This window comes from Apus apus, chromosome 10, assembly GCF_020740795.1.
Source record: "Apus apus isolate bApuApu2 chromosome 10, bApuApu2.pri.cur, whole genome shotgun sequence".
Lineage (NCBI taxonomy): Eukaryota > Metazoa > Chordata > Aves > Apodiformes > Apodidae > Apus > Apus apus.
Window position 1 is genome coordinate 16,983,383 of NC_067291.1, and position 16,405 is coordinate 16,999,787.

The following is a 16,405-nucleotide window of genomic DNA, read 5'->3' on the forward strand; positions in this document are numbered from 1 at the left end:
AAAAGAGTAATTTTTATACCAGTCCTCAGCACTTTGCTTCTGCTTTTTGTCATGAAACTGAGAATCAGATCAAATGCACAATGCACAGCTATGTGGCAAAAAGGAAAGCACGGGCTGTGACTCTCCCTATAGAATCTCTGTAACTCCTTCTGACAAGAAAGCTGTCTTGTGCGATGTATTCTTGATCTTCAAATACATCCCTAAAGCTATTAGCCAGGCCAAATTACTTCTTAACTTGTAGATGTTATCTAAACAGGCCATTTTTGGGCTAGTATACATTAAAATCTCCCTTCACCCTCCTTGTCTGAACCAAACTGGCCGTTTTTCAGGTTCAGATCAGATCACATCAATCTCCCCTTGAAACATGCCCCCAGCTTCCTCTTTCTTATGCCCTACAGCTTCTCCCGTGTTGGGAGATCAGGTGGCAAGTTGTCAGCAAAGCCCAGCTGCTGCTCATCTTGAAATTCACGCTTGCTCTGAGCTCCCCCATTAGTTTTGCCCTAGAGAGCATTGTTGTTCAGTGCTAACAGGGAAGCCCAGAGCTATCCATCCGTGTTTCTGCCAGCTCGAAGACTTCAGAGGACTGGAGGCTCTAGTGTAACTAATAGGGAAGTCTGGAAGCAATGGGAGATTTGAACATAGAGACACAGCCTGGGGCCTGAGCCAGTGGTCTGTCACTACCGTTCCTCCTCATGCTGCTTCTAGAAATATAAAGTGGACCCTGTCAACCTCAGATGAGTAGACCCCCTGTATTGAAGCTGTTGCTTCAGTGAAGACAGTGGCAGATACATTGCTAAAGATAAAATGTATATTGCAGACAAAGGAACTGGAGAGAAAGGGCTTGTTAAGAGTGACCTTGAAAATTTGACTTAGTGCATAAGGGAAGGGAAAGTATCAAATCAAGGGGCTGCAAGCAGGTTTCTCTGTCACAAGGCTACCCAGAAATGTGGGACAGCTCCTCTGCGGGGCAATCCAAACTACAACAGCTGAAGTGCTCCCACACCATCCTATGACTGAAGGGGATAACACCTGCATTATTTTCCCCAAGAAGGATCAGCTTTCCAAAGACTGGGAAACGCAGCACTGTGTAGGTAGTTTTTCAACAAGAGTATTTTTGCACAATTGGGCAGAGCAGCCTTTGCTCAGCTTTGGACAGCCCCTGTGATAGCCTTCCGTGTGAGTATCATCCATAGCTGTGAATGGTGCCAGAGCAAGAAGGTAGTTAGAAGAGGGAGAATAGCCCTCTATTTTGATCTTTTTCTGCAGGTGTTTGTAATACTGATCCCATTATCTGTTCAAAATGAGTACTGTGAAACAATAACTTATATGAAAGTGATTAACAAACAGATAGATGAAAAGCTAGAGTTCAAAGACTGAATTTATATCAATAGTCTCCTATCATGCAGATGTTCTCTGGAGCCTGTTTGGCAATTGACTGTATCTCTGTGTCCTCTGGTTAAGAAAAATATGATGTTTTTTGGTAGTGATATTTATATTTTGAACATGAATGTTAATTTTCTTCTTTATATGTCAAAACAGGAGAGAAAAGTATAAGTAACCTTTCACCACCGTAATATATTTTTCTGCTAGTGTAATAAGTAATATAATTATAGCCTAATTATCTACACACACATTCAGTGATTCACTGTATTTACACACAGGATCTACTTTGCTTGTGCCAGTTGTGGACTACTTTAAAACTACCACTTAGTGGAGTTAGGGCTGATTAACACTGATGTAGCTGAATAGAATCTCACTTCTGTAATAGACATAGTTCAGAAAATACATTCTCTTTTGAAAACCCTTTCAAAGATGTCCTCATGTGGTGGCAACTGATGATTCTCATCCCTCTTGCTTCAAGCCTGCTTTGAAATCTGTCCGTACCTTTCTTATAATTTATGACACTATCTTGACACTTCTTGTGACAAAGTTAACTGTGTTAACTGTAAAGGTAACTTCATTAAAGTGTTACGAAGTTTCACCTGAATGACACACCATAAATCCCACAATTTTTTTTTAAGTTTTTCTGTGTTACTCCTGAAGCAATGACTCGAAAAAAACCCCAACAAAGCACAACACAATCCCTGCCGAAAACCCCTCTTTCCTTGATGTGCGTCTCAATCAGCTGCTTGCAGACTGGTATAATGGGTTACCTCTTCCAACTATCTATTTTACTTTACCTTAATCTTCCCTTAAAGTCTGGGGTTCTGTGCCTGAGTAGAGGGCAAGGAGGACCCATGGTATATGCTTTCACTTATAGTGATGCATTTCATGGTGCAAAGTTTGCCAAAACAGGTCCTAGACTGACAGGTATTCACTGCACTGGGTTCTGGGCTGTGTTTTTCTCACATTTGGATCAATTCACAGAGGGGCAAAGAGTCTCAGCTCTTTAATATCAGTATATTATTAGTGTCCTTGTGAGCCTGAGACTTTGTAGTATTAGAGAGCACATAAAGATGCTCTGATCTGTGGCTTGTGGTCTCAGGCACCACTGCAATGCACATCATAACAACACTGGTTTAGTGGAAATGCTGGAAGATGGGTTTATTTTTTTTATTCCCCTGACTAAGGCTCCTCAATTAGGAGGTCTTTTCTACTGAAATAAATGCTAAATCACTTGACTTTGCATTTTGTAGTTGGTATGTGTTGAAGTCCAGAGGAGACCTATTTCTGTGCAGAATATAATGTCAGTTTCCCAGTAATGATCTCCTGAAAGTCTCCATTTATACAGGAAAATTATTTTACTGCTTTTAAAGGAAGCTGTTGCATTTATGGATTCTGGCAACTTAAATCCACCATTAATGGGAGAGAAGAGGCAATAGTCAGATTAATATACTTTTTCCTCTGCATTATTCTGTTTACCTAATAAAAAGTTCATGGAGAAAGATAATTCAAAAGAAAATGTATCACATGAATTTTGGATGACAGCCTGATTTCCCATAACTGGCTAACTAACATTAACTCTGAAATTGTATTTCTTGATGGGAAAATTCTAAAAAAAGTAAGCACCATAAAGGCATTGCTTGTTATAGTCTAAGTGACACCTTTCTCAAGATCCTGGAGGGCTAATGACAATTACTTGGCAGTAATGGTGTAAGCCTGACTTGGACACTGTACTCCAGCTCTGGCTGTTAATGAGTCACACATCTAGTTCACATTTCTGCCTTTGTGCTAAAGGTGTGAGCAGATCATAGTCGTCCCATGTGATGTACTGAAAGGGCCTGATCCTGCAAACCTTTGCTCATGGGAAGGGCTCCAATAACTTGTCAAACTTGATTTCACCTGTCTTCATGTAAATCGTAGCTTCAGGACTGGCCTGATGTTTGCAAGAGACATTGCTTCCTAGTTGTCCAGGTTTGTGGTAGCCATTTTCTTATTTAAATGAAAAGACCATACCTTCTTATGCTTCCTGAAATCATACCTTGATTTAATTGTTTTCTAAAGCAACTGAAAATGTTGCCATTTAAATCAATCACTGACTGTTGTCTTGTGTTATGTAGTAGAGCACTGTCACAATATGTTTTGGTACACTTGATCTTCATTTTGTAGCTACTCAAACTTGTAATGCTAAAGGGGAACATGCAAAGGACTGAAAAAATAAGGACCACTTTGACAAACTCGAGAGAGGGCGTAGCACCTGACAGTTCAGTCCTAAAAGTAAATGGTTGATTAGAAATAGTTTCTGTGTACAGGTGGATTCTTCTGGACTAACAAGCCGGCCTTGTCTATGCTTGTGTGCACGTGTGTGTGCAGTGTTGTTTAAACATCATCTAAAATATGATAAGCAGTGACTAAACGAAGAATCTGTTTGTTAAACTATGCATATATTTAAACACAATGAAATTCTGTATGTTTTGTTGAGATTACATATAGAAATGTTTTTATTGAGTAAGTATAGGCTCTTCCATTTCCCCACCCCCTTTCAATGCAATCTCTCTAATGCTGATTTTATTTTATTTTTTGCCCTTCATTGACATTTCTTTCAGAAAAAGCATGATACTTGTCCATGCCTATACCCCTTGTCATGCACCTTCATTTCTGGGTTCTGTTGAGCTTCTTACCTATGGCCCCAGGCATTGCTGTCTGCTCAATAGTTTCCAACCCCTGTAAAGAAGAAACAAGATGACGTATTACTTTTTAAACATAAACCATACATGACTAAGACCCAATAATTCACTCGCTCCCACTAGGATGCTGAATGATTAAGTCTGACATCAGTCAGTGCCAGTAGTGTATTTTTGATAAACCACAGTTGTCTGCTGCATACTCCAACATCTGTATTTTTCACACCAGAGGCATCTGTCTTGTTCAAGAAAATGAGAGACATGTAGCACACTGCTTGTGCAAGTAGTAAAACTGATAGAAACTGTACCAGTTATCATTCTACATAGAGCTCCTTTCTTCAGTGATAGCAAATGACATATTTGGACCACTTTTTATAGAAACCATTTCAGGGAACATACTTCTGTGACCTGCTATGAAACTTGCCAAGATCCATCCTCAGATCCACTAGCATCTACAAGTGGCAGACAGAAGAGCCCAAGTCATTTGCTATTACTATTTATCATTATATAAAGATTTTATTCTCTTCACACAGCCACATTTTTTGATGGTTTTAGAAATGTAATCTACTGAAGGAGGTCTGGGAAGACTATGTTTTTTGGAAACTACAAAACAGGGTTTATTTTATGGCAAAAAAATGTCTACAATGTAAATACAAATATTTAAAAAGGTAAATTTGACCCTGGCTTTTTACCAGTGATGTAGAAAGAATTGCACTTATTTATATCAGAAATGAAGTTGTGCTAATATTCTTTGTAAAAATCATCATTCTGATCATGATGATTTGGGTCATATTTTCTGTCTCTGTATTCTGAGTCATGGATCACATGATATGGATCGTTGAAGTTTTATTGATTTTTTTTTGTGTGTGTGTGTGTGTCTACAAGTACACAGTTAAAATAGTCAGAAGGCAGGTATTTCTTTCTCTCAATATCCTTCATGTGCACATTAGCAATGTCTTTCTACCAGACAACCTATCTGCTATTTCTTTTTTTCTTTTTAATTTGTCAGTATTTGATATTCCTCATCCATCTTCATTTAAAACAGACTTCGGAATGTGACCTCTTGAAACAAAGGTGAGAAAGAAGAGGTGCTAATCTGACATTGTTAGCAAAACCAGAATGGGAGTAAAAAGAAACAATTCCTCATAGTAAAAAGTTAGAAATCCAAAAGTCATAGTGCTGTGACTTTACAATATTACCTCTAGCAGAGCATTTGCACCTGTTATTTAGCACCATCAGCACTCTTTCTCTGGAAAGTGGTCTTTTTCAGATTCTACAGTGAAGGGAATATCTGCCTTTGATCACAGTTAAAATGACTGCATACTCAGTAGACCAAATGCTGCAGATAGTTTGGAAAGGCAACCGCTTTGGAGTACGTCCTTTAAACTGTAATGGATCAGTTAATTCTCCAGAATATTTACTGGGAGAATTCCTAAAAGGGTTAAGAAGCTGCTATGAGAAAGGCTAAAAATGATAGACTGGAAGAAAAAGAGGTAGTAAAAATTGAAGGATATAAAAAAGCAGAGGAATGTGGCTGGGGAATAATAAAATAAGAGAGAGAAGTTAAACCAGTGACCCTTGTCGGCAGTGAAAAGCGGGAGATTAGAAAATGTTTCATGCTAATTTCCATGGAGATTTCTTTAATTTATCGAAAATTACTTTCTTCTGCTTTGATTTGTCCAACTGCCTGCCCCCTCACAGCTTTTTCGGGGTGGTCCTACCCGTCACGCCGTGCTGAATATGGGCCTCATTTGCCCCCACACTGGGCCAAAGCGTCGTGAGATTACTGAAGCGTCTCTGACGTCTCTATCAGCTTGTGCCACCACAATGCCCTGTTCCCTTTCTTTCTCTTTCTCTCTCTCGCCTTTCCCCTCCATAGCAGAGTCTTAGGATTCCTGTCACATGATGGCTTCATCGGGGGCCCCTTGCTGAAGCGTTTTCACTTTTCTCCTGATCCGTTCAGCTTGGTTCTCTCTGCTGCCTGGCATATCAAAGGAGATTTGTGGGTCATTGAGCCATGGACGCAGAATATAAAGTCATCAGCCTGCCTGGCAGCATCAAAACAACAAAAAAAAAACCCAGCCATCACTTACCATCTTTGTCCTTCAAGTGGCAGGAGATTGTTAGTCTCTCTTACAAATGTATATTGAAAGCATTTAATTTCTAAAGGATAATCAGGATGTAGAGGTACCAGCTAAAAGACCTTAAATATTACAGCTCCTTACAGGGCACTTTGGATTACAGTGTGATGTAGTAAGATGAAGAAGCTGCTTATATCTCCAATTTTAAAGACACAGGCTAATACTAATGACAAGCTGGTATTTTTGCAGAATAATAAAGTAATTTGCCTAACATCTCCAACCTTGTCGCAGATAATAAATGGATGTATTTAATTACAAGCATTCTGGGCCGGTGGAAATGTATATTGCTTCCTCAGTCTAGCCTAGTTGAGGATTTGATCCTGACTCTTTATTTGAGGATGCAAAGGAAGATTCATTACAATAATGTTTCTAAATGTAGCCATTTCCATCCTTTGAGTCCTCTCTGCCCAGTCCTTTTCTGAGTTCTGAGGCTATTTAGCACTCGAGTAGGAGTGGCAGGATTGATTCTGTATGGCATCGAGTAGCAGGGGTGTGTTACAGGGAATGCTGGCACCCAGGATGTGCAGAGGTGAGGAGTACAATACAGCAACAAGGGTAGAAATACCTGTCTTGACATGTCCATTGAACCTCGATTAGAAACAGGTTTGTCTGAAGTAGTTTGGAACTGATGGGGGCTCTAAGCACATTTTAAAATGAGTTCTCATTAGTCTCTTCAGAATCAGTCTTGAAACCGTGGCCTCCAGTGTCTCCCTCAGTTCCCTCTGGACAGTGAACTTGCATATTAAAGACCTTTATCCTGTAAATAGGTCTGCTATGTATTCTGTTAAGCTGAAGGCTGTCACTGCAAGTTGACTCACCTAGATCAATTGATTTACCAGGAGGTATTGTGGTCTGGGGCAGTGGAGATTTGGCTGTGTCTGCCTCATGCACACACTGCAGTAAGACCTCTGAAAGGTCCTAGGAAATAATCTCAAGGGAAGGTGAGTAATGGATGATGCCACAAATATTGGAGGGAAAGACAGAGCGATACTAGAAATTCATTATGGCTGGTGAACAAATTCTGTCAAACTACAGATACTGTAGTATCTGTAGATAGACCCCTCTAACCATGGTTTTGTACATACTTGAGAGGACAGGTAGGAATATGGGCAATGCTCCCAAAATTCTGGAGCAGAAAGATGCACATAAAAATGTAGTGCAAACCTACCAACCCTGTGCTGGATTCAGTGCTGTTGTGGTGTGTCACCTACTATTTTAAGTACTTCTGACATCTATTAAATCTGTTTACCTCCTGTGTCTTCATCTCTGATGCAGCTGATGGACCAGCAAAGTCCCCTAGTATATGACTATAACTCTGTGTGCTTCATATAGAAATAAAAGTTGCCTGACCTTTTTTTTTTCTTTTTAATTATATGGATAAATATCCTTTTCTATGAGTAAGTTTGCGTGTTGTCTGTATTGGTTTTCTCATTTCTATATAGCTTTGTCTGTCACTTAATATAATCATGCTTCTAACCGTCCCCGTCTCTGTTTCCTCTTTTATTTAAATCTTGACTACATGAATGATTTTAAATTCCCTCAATATCAAACATGATCATGCAGAGCTTGAAGTTAGAGAGAATGTTAAGTGTTCTCTAATTAATTGCATAAATGTGGAATGCAAAAATGAAGTGTTAACTGGTAATTTCTGTGTGCAGTAGGCTTCTTCTGTATCTACTAGATTGTAACAACTCACATGTGCTTGGGATACTATTAACAATTCATATGACACTTGTTTTCAAAGGGTGAACATGATTCTTGCCTTATGACTCTAAGGTTTGCTAATGTACTAATAGAGGAATGTCTAGAATACAGTTTTGTCACAACTATTGTCTATGTACTTACCTTTTCCTTTAGCTGTGTGTCCAAACATATGTATAAATGTGTACACACACGTACTGCACCATGTTAGTGTACAGTTGAGAAAGGAACATTTACACAGCTAGGGTTCGTTACTTATTTGAAATACAAACAGATTAGTTAGCATAGTTTACAATGTGCACACCTTTCTCTCTCAAAACTGACCAATTATAATGACTGCTCTGTTAGATTTTAAAAGGCAAACCTTTGTAGTCTGTGCCATTTTGTTACTTATGTTAGAAAGGAATGCTTTAATCCCCTTAGAAGTTAACCTGAAGAAGGAAACATCTGCCTTAATGTGGTATTGACCTTGTTCTGGTAAATTGCCGTGTTTGCCTTTACCTACATTGCAATATCAGTGTGAGATGTTTACATCAAGGATAAGGTTAAATGTTTCTCTTCTGAGGTCACTTTCTCTAGTTATTTCTATGTATATCTCGGGGGGTGGGGGGGGGGGAGGAGAGAGTAATCAGACTGACTAAGAAAGCATCCTGCAAGGGTTGTACCACATGCATCAGTTCTTTTGTGTAAAAGTTACCCTCACTTCAACATTCTTGTCTGGGCAACACTCAAAATGCAAAGCAAGTTGTGGTTAAATCCAGTAAGTTTTTCACAGAAGCTTATGAAAACTTCTATTTTACATGGTTTCCACGTCTGAAACTTTAAACTGGCCAGATTTGCCTTAAATCTTCATATGTTTTAAAGAGTCTCTTGAAGATGTTAGGTATTCAAGTTTGAACTTAAACTTCCGAAATTAGAAGCTTTGCACTGTTTTCAATTTGGAAACAAATTTATAGTCTCTGTGGAAAACACAGGCAGTAGTAATTAGTAGACTCTTTTTTTTTGTAGAGAATTTTGAGTGTCTGGAAAGAGTTAAAGAAGTTTGCATTTGCTTCCAGTTGTCCAGAAGAATGCAGAATTTGCCTGTTATTTACTTCAAATTCATTGTAGGCCTATAAAGGCAACAAAAAATAAATGTTTATGGAGCACTTTGCCATTGAGATGAAATATAGGGAGTATGCTAGAGAAACTTTTTTGTGAGATACTAGTTTATTTACCATCTAGAGGAAATTGGGCTCAATACATCTGTATTGGACTTTAATTTTCTAAAATGGTGCTGAATATTCACACCCAGATTTCAATTTCTGTACGACAACTGTGTAAAAATACAGAAAATTACAGCTCTTTTACGTGCCTCTCATAACAGAAAACTTATTGAAATATGCCTAAATATTTTGGATTAAACCTTGGGAGCACAAAATCAGAAATACACAGCCAGAAATCGAAAGGTTTGTTCACATGAATGAATTTGGATTTCTTCCCACAGAGGTTTAGACTATGGTATGCTTTTTCAGTTGTCATTTTTACATTAACACAAGATCAAACTGGAAGAACAAGAATTCTGAATTCAGTTAAGTGACCTAACACAGTAACAGGCAATTCATTTCATATGTGTTGTTTTTACTGAATTAAATATTTTTTGTGCCCATTTTCCACTTTCTTTTGTTCGTACTTATCTAGGGTGGGTAGCTCACCTTGATGAAAAAGGAGAACTTTTATGAATATGGAAAATTTTATACTCCTCTTCACTCTGCCCCACCCACTTTGATCAGTTCTAATTATTTTCGTAATGTAGCCCCAATAAAGATCTATAGAGTAATGCAGTCAGCATTTGTTGAACCTGTAACTTTAATGAAATGTATCAGTGTATTATCCCTCCAGCTAAGCTGAAATCTCATAGGAAAATATTGTTAACTGACTTTGTTCTCTGAAAGATGATCTAAAAAAAAAAAAATACAGAGAAAGTTGCATATAAAGGCTCTAGCAGCATACCTATGCTAGCTCTCTTTCTCTGCATGTGCTCTGGGCTGACATAAACACAATTAAAGCAAGTATTCCCTTCCTTTGGGATCTTGGTATAGCAGCAGTTAATAACAGAGCACTGCATTTCATTAAAATTTTGGGTCTGAGGCTGCAAACTTAGAGATGGAGAATATAAAATGGAATAGCCAGGAGAAATAGTCAGCAGAACTTGTTGCCTAGAGCACTGCCTCCTGTGTTTTATGCATAATCATTTCACCAATTATTCCTAATTTAGTTGATGAGTTCATTTATTTTTCCTTCTAAAAACAGAACATTAGCTATTGTTTTGTGCTTCTCCTTATACCAGCTTCATTTTAGATCCAAAACGTTTGATATGGAGCAGCATTTTGTCTCTCCCTGTCCATTACACTCCAGGGCTCGAGTGTGTGAAACATGGGAGAGAAGGCATCTGGGACTTCCTGACCCACGAGGCACTGCTTCGTAAGGACATGATTGATAGTGGTGTAGGAAGGCAAGATAGATTCAGGAAAGTGGCTACTGCTGCTCCAAATAACTTCTGTAGTGGAGTTTGAAGGGTTACTGAAGTACAAGGACTTAAGTAATAACCAAAGAATGTATTTGCTGGAGAGGAAAAAGGGTTGTTACCTCAGAGTCCTTCTGCAGGGAGCCTGTTATTTACTAGAGTTTTACCAGAGGGAAAGGACGCAGGACTGCACAGTAGCAAGTTTGAATATTCTGCTGAAAATATCACTTCAGAAAGAGTAGAGATTGAATTCTCAAATAAGTGGTGGTTTTTCCTGTCATACCTGTGGGGCCAGCTTTGGGCCATGGCAAGTAGCATCTGTTCATATCTTGTCCTTGTCACTGCAGCCTCACCTGGGGAGTTGCAGCTGGGGATGCAGTCAGCATCAGGCTCACTAAATCAAATTCAGCAAAATTCTTTGTTTGGTTTCCACTCCATACAATCTATTTCTACTGAAAGTCAAGAAAGGAAAGCTAGGATATCTTTAGGTGCCTTTATTGGGTTTATTTCATTTATTTGATCTAAATCAAAAGCATTGGCAAGTAAGTTTATCTGCATTGTTTGTAGAAAAGTGAGTTAGGCTAAATATAGTATGACATTGGGCAAAGGTATTCTTAATTAAAGAGCAGTATGTGATGTTACAATAATGGCATATTTGAGTCACTGAAAACTCTGAAACTTTTAGGACTGCACTACCAAAATGTGTAAAGCAGCTGATGTGATACCTGTGGAAATTTTCTTTATTGTGTACTGCTATCTATATTATTATGTTCTTATGTTTCTCTGCCTGAAATTTAGAACAATAGATGGTTGAAAAGTGCAAGTCAGTAACTGAGCATACAGAATATTTGATGCTTTTAATGGCAGCGAGGCAGATGAGTGAAGCAGGAAAATAAATGAGTTTGAAACCCTATGAAAACTTTATTCTACATTTCATTGATTTTGAGGGGAAAAAAAAGTCAAGTAAGACTGTACTCATGCTGGTATATGTCTGAAGAATTGCATTAAAAGAAGAACTTGCATGTGTTTTAAATTAAATATAAAAAGAATTACATTCTAGTCCCACATTATTTGGGAAGATTTCAGTTAGTGTGTTTCCTTTGTCGGTTTGAATCATCAAACAGTAATGTTTTTTATCCCTTTTGTTCAGGTTCTTTGCTGCTAGTTGCATGCAATAAAATATTCTTCTTTGCATATTTAAACGGGAAGAATACAAATAATTGAAAAAGTAGCTTTGACTCAGAGGAGCTTTTTTAAAAACCGGTCAGTTTTCTAAGTGCCCAAAGGGCAGCAAAGGAATATGACAAAGCTGGCAAATCTGAAGCCCCTCAAGATAAAGAAAAGCTGAAGTTGCTCCAGCTGCAAAGCCTGATCTCAGGAAACTAGGGCAGTATATTCCTTAAGCTCTGCTCTTGGACTGACCAAGGAAACTTGAGATTTATTGTTTTGAACTTTAGCTCTCTTGGGTTGGTGCTCTGTGTCCCTGCCTAGGTGAATGGAGGCCATATCCATAAATCAGATCTTATGAATTGCAGGGTGACACAAACCTTCCTCTCAGCAGCAGTGATTTCTATTCTGGTGCTAACTTCCTCACTGCTCTGGCATACTTGGCTTGCTGAGGAGCCTCGGTAGAGACAACTTGTATGTAAACAAGAAATTTGGCAGGAGCTCAATCCCTTTCAGCAAAGTTTTCATGATATATTATTACCCATAAGGGAACTTCGCTTCCTTTACTAGTGGAGTGCAGCATCTCATTTTACTCAGTTCTTGTCTTTCTGTCCTCTCTCTCCCTTACCATTTTCATATGCTGTTGTCTCTCAGCTTTCATGGGAAGATTGCTGTTTCAGAAGATTAAGATGAATCTAATTTTATGTTTCAAATCCACATAAAACACGGATAGTTACGGAAGCTTGGACTCATTGTGACAGCAAATTCAGCCTCGAATGCCCTGCAGGGAATTATGTCTTAACATGTTGTATCTCTTTTTCAATGCCTGCAAGGCTATTTCTTCATCACCATGTAAACTGCATGGTGGGGAATGCCAAGAGAAAGTAAGATGCATTGGAAGATAAAAATTCAGTGTAAATAAGGTGTAAGATAGACAGTAAGCTACAAATGGCTTGTTCTATTTAAACCCACTGGGTGGAAAACAGAAATGAGGAGCACATTTCTGATTATCTCACAAACTAAAAAGATGTATTTAATATTTGTTGACAGTATCAGTAATATGCACTGGAATTCAGCTCACTGGCATAGGATGAAGTTAAAAAACACACAAATACACAATATAACCCAGCATATTTGTATGTGATGGTAAATGTTTGTTTCTAGCCCGCTTCCCTTTGGGAGAGATGGGGGATGGGAGATAGTATGTAATTCTGCTTTTTCATTTTCAGCAATCACTAATTTCAGATGAGTTGTTAGACCACACGCGAGTAATTTTCCCAAACAATGGCTTCAATTAGTGGTCAGATCCAGCTTGTTGGTGTTTTAGGCTGTTTTCTCACCCTGGTCTGTACAATAGACATTTTGCAGATGTCATGCAGTGTTCTTACAACAGCTGTGTGAGATTTCCTTCTGAAGAAAGTGTTCAAAAAAGGGAAGTTGGGGGGCCCATTTGCAGAAATGCATGCCTGTGTTTGAATGTTTAATTACAGAGCTTGCTAGGCAAGGCTGCTGCTGCCTGCCACCACTTAGCACTTAGACAGAGGGCTGAGTGAGTAGTGGGGTAATGTATTTGAGAACATGTTTGTTAAGACCAGCTTGCAATTCATTCCGGCTGTCATTATTCATAGAGCTGGATGGGATTCTTCCTCACACACACATGTGCACAAAAAAAGAGTTTTCATCCCCAAAAGGAGAAGAAAATGCGCCTTTGGACTGTAGTGAAGGCAGTTGTTCTTAAAGTAGTTGATATTAAAAGGTATTGTTAAATATTTAACCAATTCTCCTGATATAAAATGTTATTTTTCACAAATATGTTACGGTTGGGTTTTGACTTGATTGGGAAAGAGTAGAGATCACTCAACAGAACTTCAGCACAGAACAGTGCGAATCCAGGGAACATGAAAACATTTAGGCAGGATCCCTAGCTATGTGGATGGGGGAGGTGTGGCTTATTAATATGGATCCATGTATTTATGCTTGAATTAGTGTGTCTGAGGGAACAAATGACTTTGTGCTAGACAGACTATATACACAAAATTACTTCTCGTGTGACAAGAGAAAACGGAACATAAAATGTAATAGACAATAAATCTGGTTTATATCTTCCTGTCTCTTTAATCAGGAAGGAATCTGGCTATTTTTAACTACAGGGTCCAGTTATGAAGTGAAATGTAATGTTCTTTCTTTATCAAAAGGGTCAGGAAAATATTTTAAGGGTCAAATCCTTAGCCAGTATAAATTAAGGGACTGTGTTGATTTGTACCAGCTGAAAATCTTACTTTACGTGTCCTTAAATTATCAGATTTTTCTAGGTCCTGAAGTGTGTAGGTGTGTGCATGGTACACCTCTCAAAAAGACTCATGTTTCCCTATTATCAGCTTATTTTTTGGAGGCATTGGATCATAAACGACACTGTCAAGCTCCAGAATGTCTCATGGATGCATTTTTTCAAACTTATTGATGTAAGTAATATTGAACACAGTGTTCAGAGTCCTAGGTCCACAGACATTAATAGAGCTGTTGATTAGGCAAGTGGAAATTAAAAAGATGTTAGCAAGTTGGTAACTTGATCATGGAAAAATAAGAGGGGATGAGTGTGAAGGGTGGTGTGGCATGAGAAGAAAGAACAAACCAGGTACATTCTGATTGTCACTGGTTCTTGCATAGCAAGCAGAAGAGATGTGGCAAAGTATTAGTAAAGTTAGTAAGGATGGAAGGCAGCAGTTAAGCCTGCTAACTGATGTGTGCTGAAATCAGAATAAAATTTAAAAAAAATGTTAAAAATATGTAGATGTCAGACCCCAAGTATGTCCGGACTCTGTAGCCTTATCACAACAGGCTGCAATCAGACATACCAGACTTCACGGTCTGTGCAGTGCTGATAAGCTCAGTTCTTCAATCTGGTGTCTCCAGAAATGCAGAGGACAGTGTAGTAACTCAGTTGAGTCCCTTGGTAGCATTTTCCTTTGCCTCAGCATTAGCCCAAAACACAAGATGACTGTGTTTTGCTGAAGGCATTTTTTATTTTTAAGATGATGTGCTTGAGTGCTTGTGGTTACTAATGATTCCCTGACACTTTTTATAAGAGCCTGAGCACCATCTCCATCCCACCAGGTAACCTGTGCTCATCTGGAAGGCTACCACTCTCTTCCTGAGGGTACAGCTCTGCAGATGTTGGCAACAGGGCAATCTCATTAGCAGGCCCACGCCTTTGAAATTGGCTCCCTGTGTATATACACTTAAATGTGAATCTAATCATGGGTTGAGCTCCAAGAACTTGCTCTCCCTGCAGCCAGTATCAGGAAGGCTGGTGTATTTTCAGTCTCATTAGGACAATTCAGATTTTGGTGGAGACAGCTAGATGCTGTGGTGACGGGTGCCCTGTATTTAGTCATCATTGTAATAACAGCGTTTGTTTTTATTACGCCTTCTGAAGTTTCAAGATAATAACAAGAATGGAAAATTTCAAGACTGAACCCATTTTTGTGGTTTTCTAACTATGTGTCTTTGGGACAAACTCAGCTGAGGCAGCTGCTAAGGTCCCATCACCTCTGAAAATTTATCACGTTCATTAAGAGGGTTCAAAATAGTTTGCTGACATTTTGATGATTTGTTTAACAAGGTAAGAACTAGGAATAAAAGAACAGTATTTTCTACTCATGAATTCTGAGCAGGCTACACACCCAAAGTCCTTTCAGTCCTATTTGAGGGTATAATTCAAAAGACCAACAGAAGTGCATTGTCCTAGCTGCTATTTTATGACACCATTATGATTTTCAGAGGTTTACTGTTTTCTGTGGGGCCTGGTACAGTGGATACACCAACACAGGCAAAGGATATTCTTGAGGCCTGGGCCACCACAGCAAGCCTTCAGCTGAAGTGTGGAAGGGATTACTACTCCCCTTTTCCCAGCTCTGTGTTCTCGGCTTCATGGGCAGCAGGGGATTTGCAGCAGGATTTGCAGTAGTATGGGCACACCTTAGCAAAGACAAGTCACGTGCAGGCTGTCAAGAATTTCTCCAAAGTACCTGAAACATAACAAAAATCCTGGAGTAATTTCATTAGCAGAGGTGAGTGAAGTTGCAGACAAGTTATTTACAACAAATTTTATCATTCAGTTAGTCCATCGTAAAGCAAACTATGCTTTTTATTCTAGTCTAAGAAATCATCTCTTAGCTGAAAAATGCACCTGATTTTCCCAGCCCAGCCTACACACTCTCTCACAGAACATCATTAGTAGTGTGGCTCTATGTACACAAAGACAGGATATGGTTTTTTCCATACTTTCAGCAAGTGCCACTTAAAGTTTTGTAGATGGAGTCGGAGCCATGGTGTCTAGGAGGCCAAGCATTCTGACAGGCTTGCTTAAGTGCAGCAATTCAAGTTTCATAACTAGCTACCCAAGGGGACTGTGCACTAACAGCATCCTCCTATATTGGTGCTGTATGTTGGGAAAGTCACAGGAAGTCTAAATGAAATCACCAAATACCCTCGGGCCTCAGACCTGTATGGTGGCATCACTGCTGAAAAATACTATAAACGATGCTAAAAAGTACTATCCCCAGTGAACCAAACAGTCAATAAAGAACAGGATCTGTGCAGAATTGATCGTATTCATAGTGAGATTTTTGTCTAGTTACCGTATCAATTAGGGTTGTGTTAATTGGTACAATTTTTACTTTATGCTGGCATGAATTGTAATGATGAAGGTTATCAGTCAAAAAGTAAAGATACTTGCTGTAATGATTTTGTAGTTTGGGCCTTCCATAAGTAAATTAATAGATTGAATGGATCATTGCTTAGAAACAGTCTAGCAGTTCATCTCT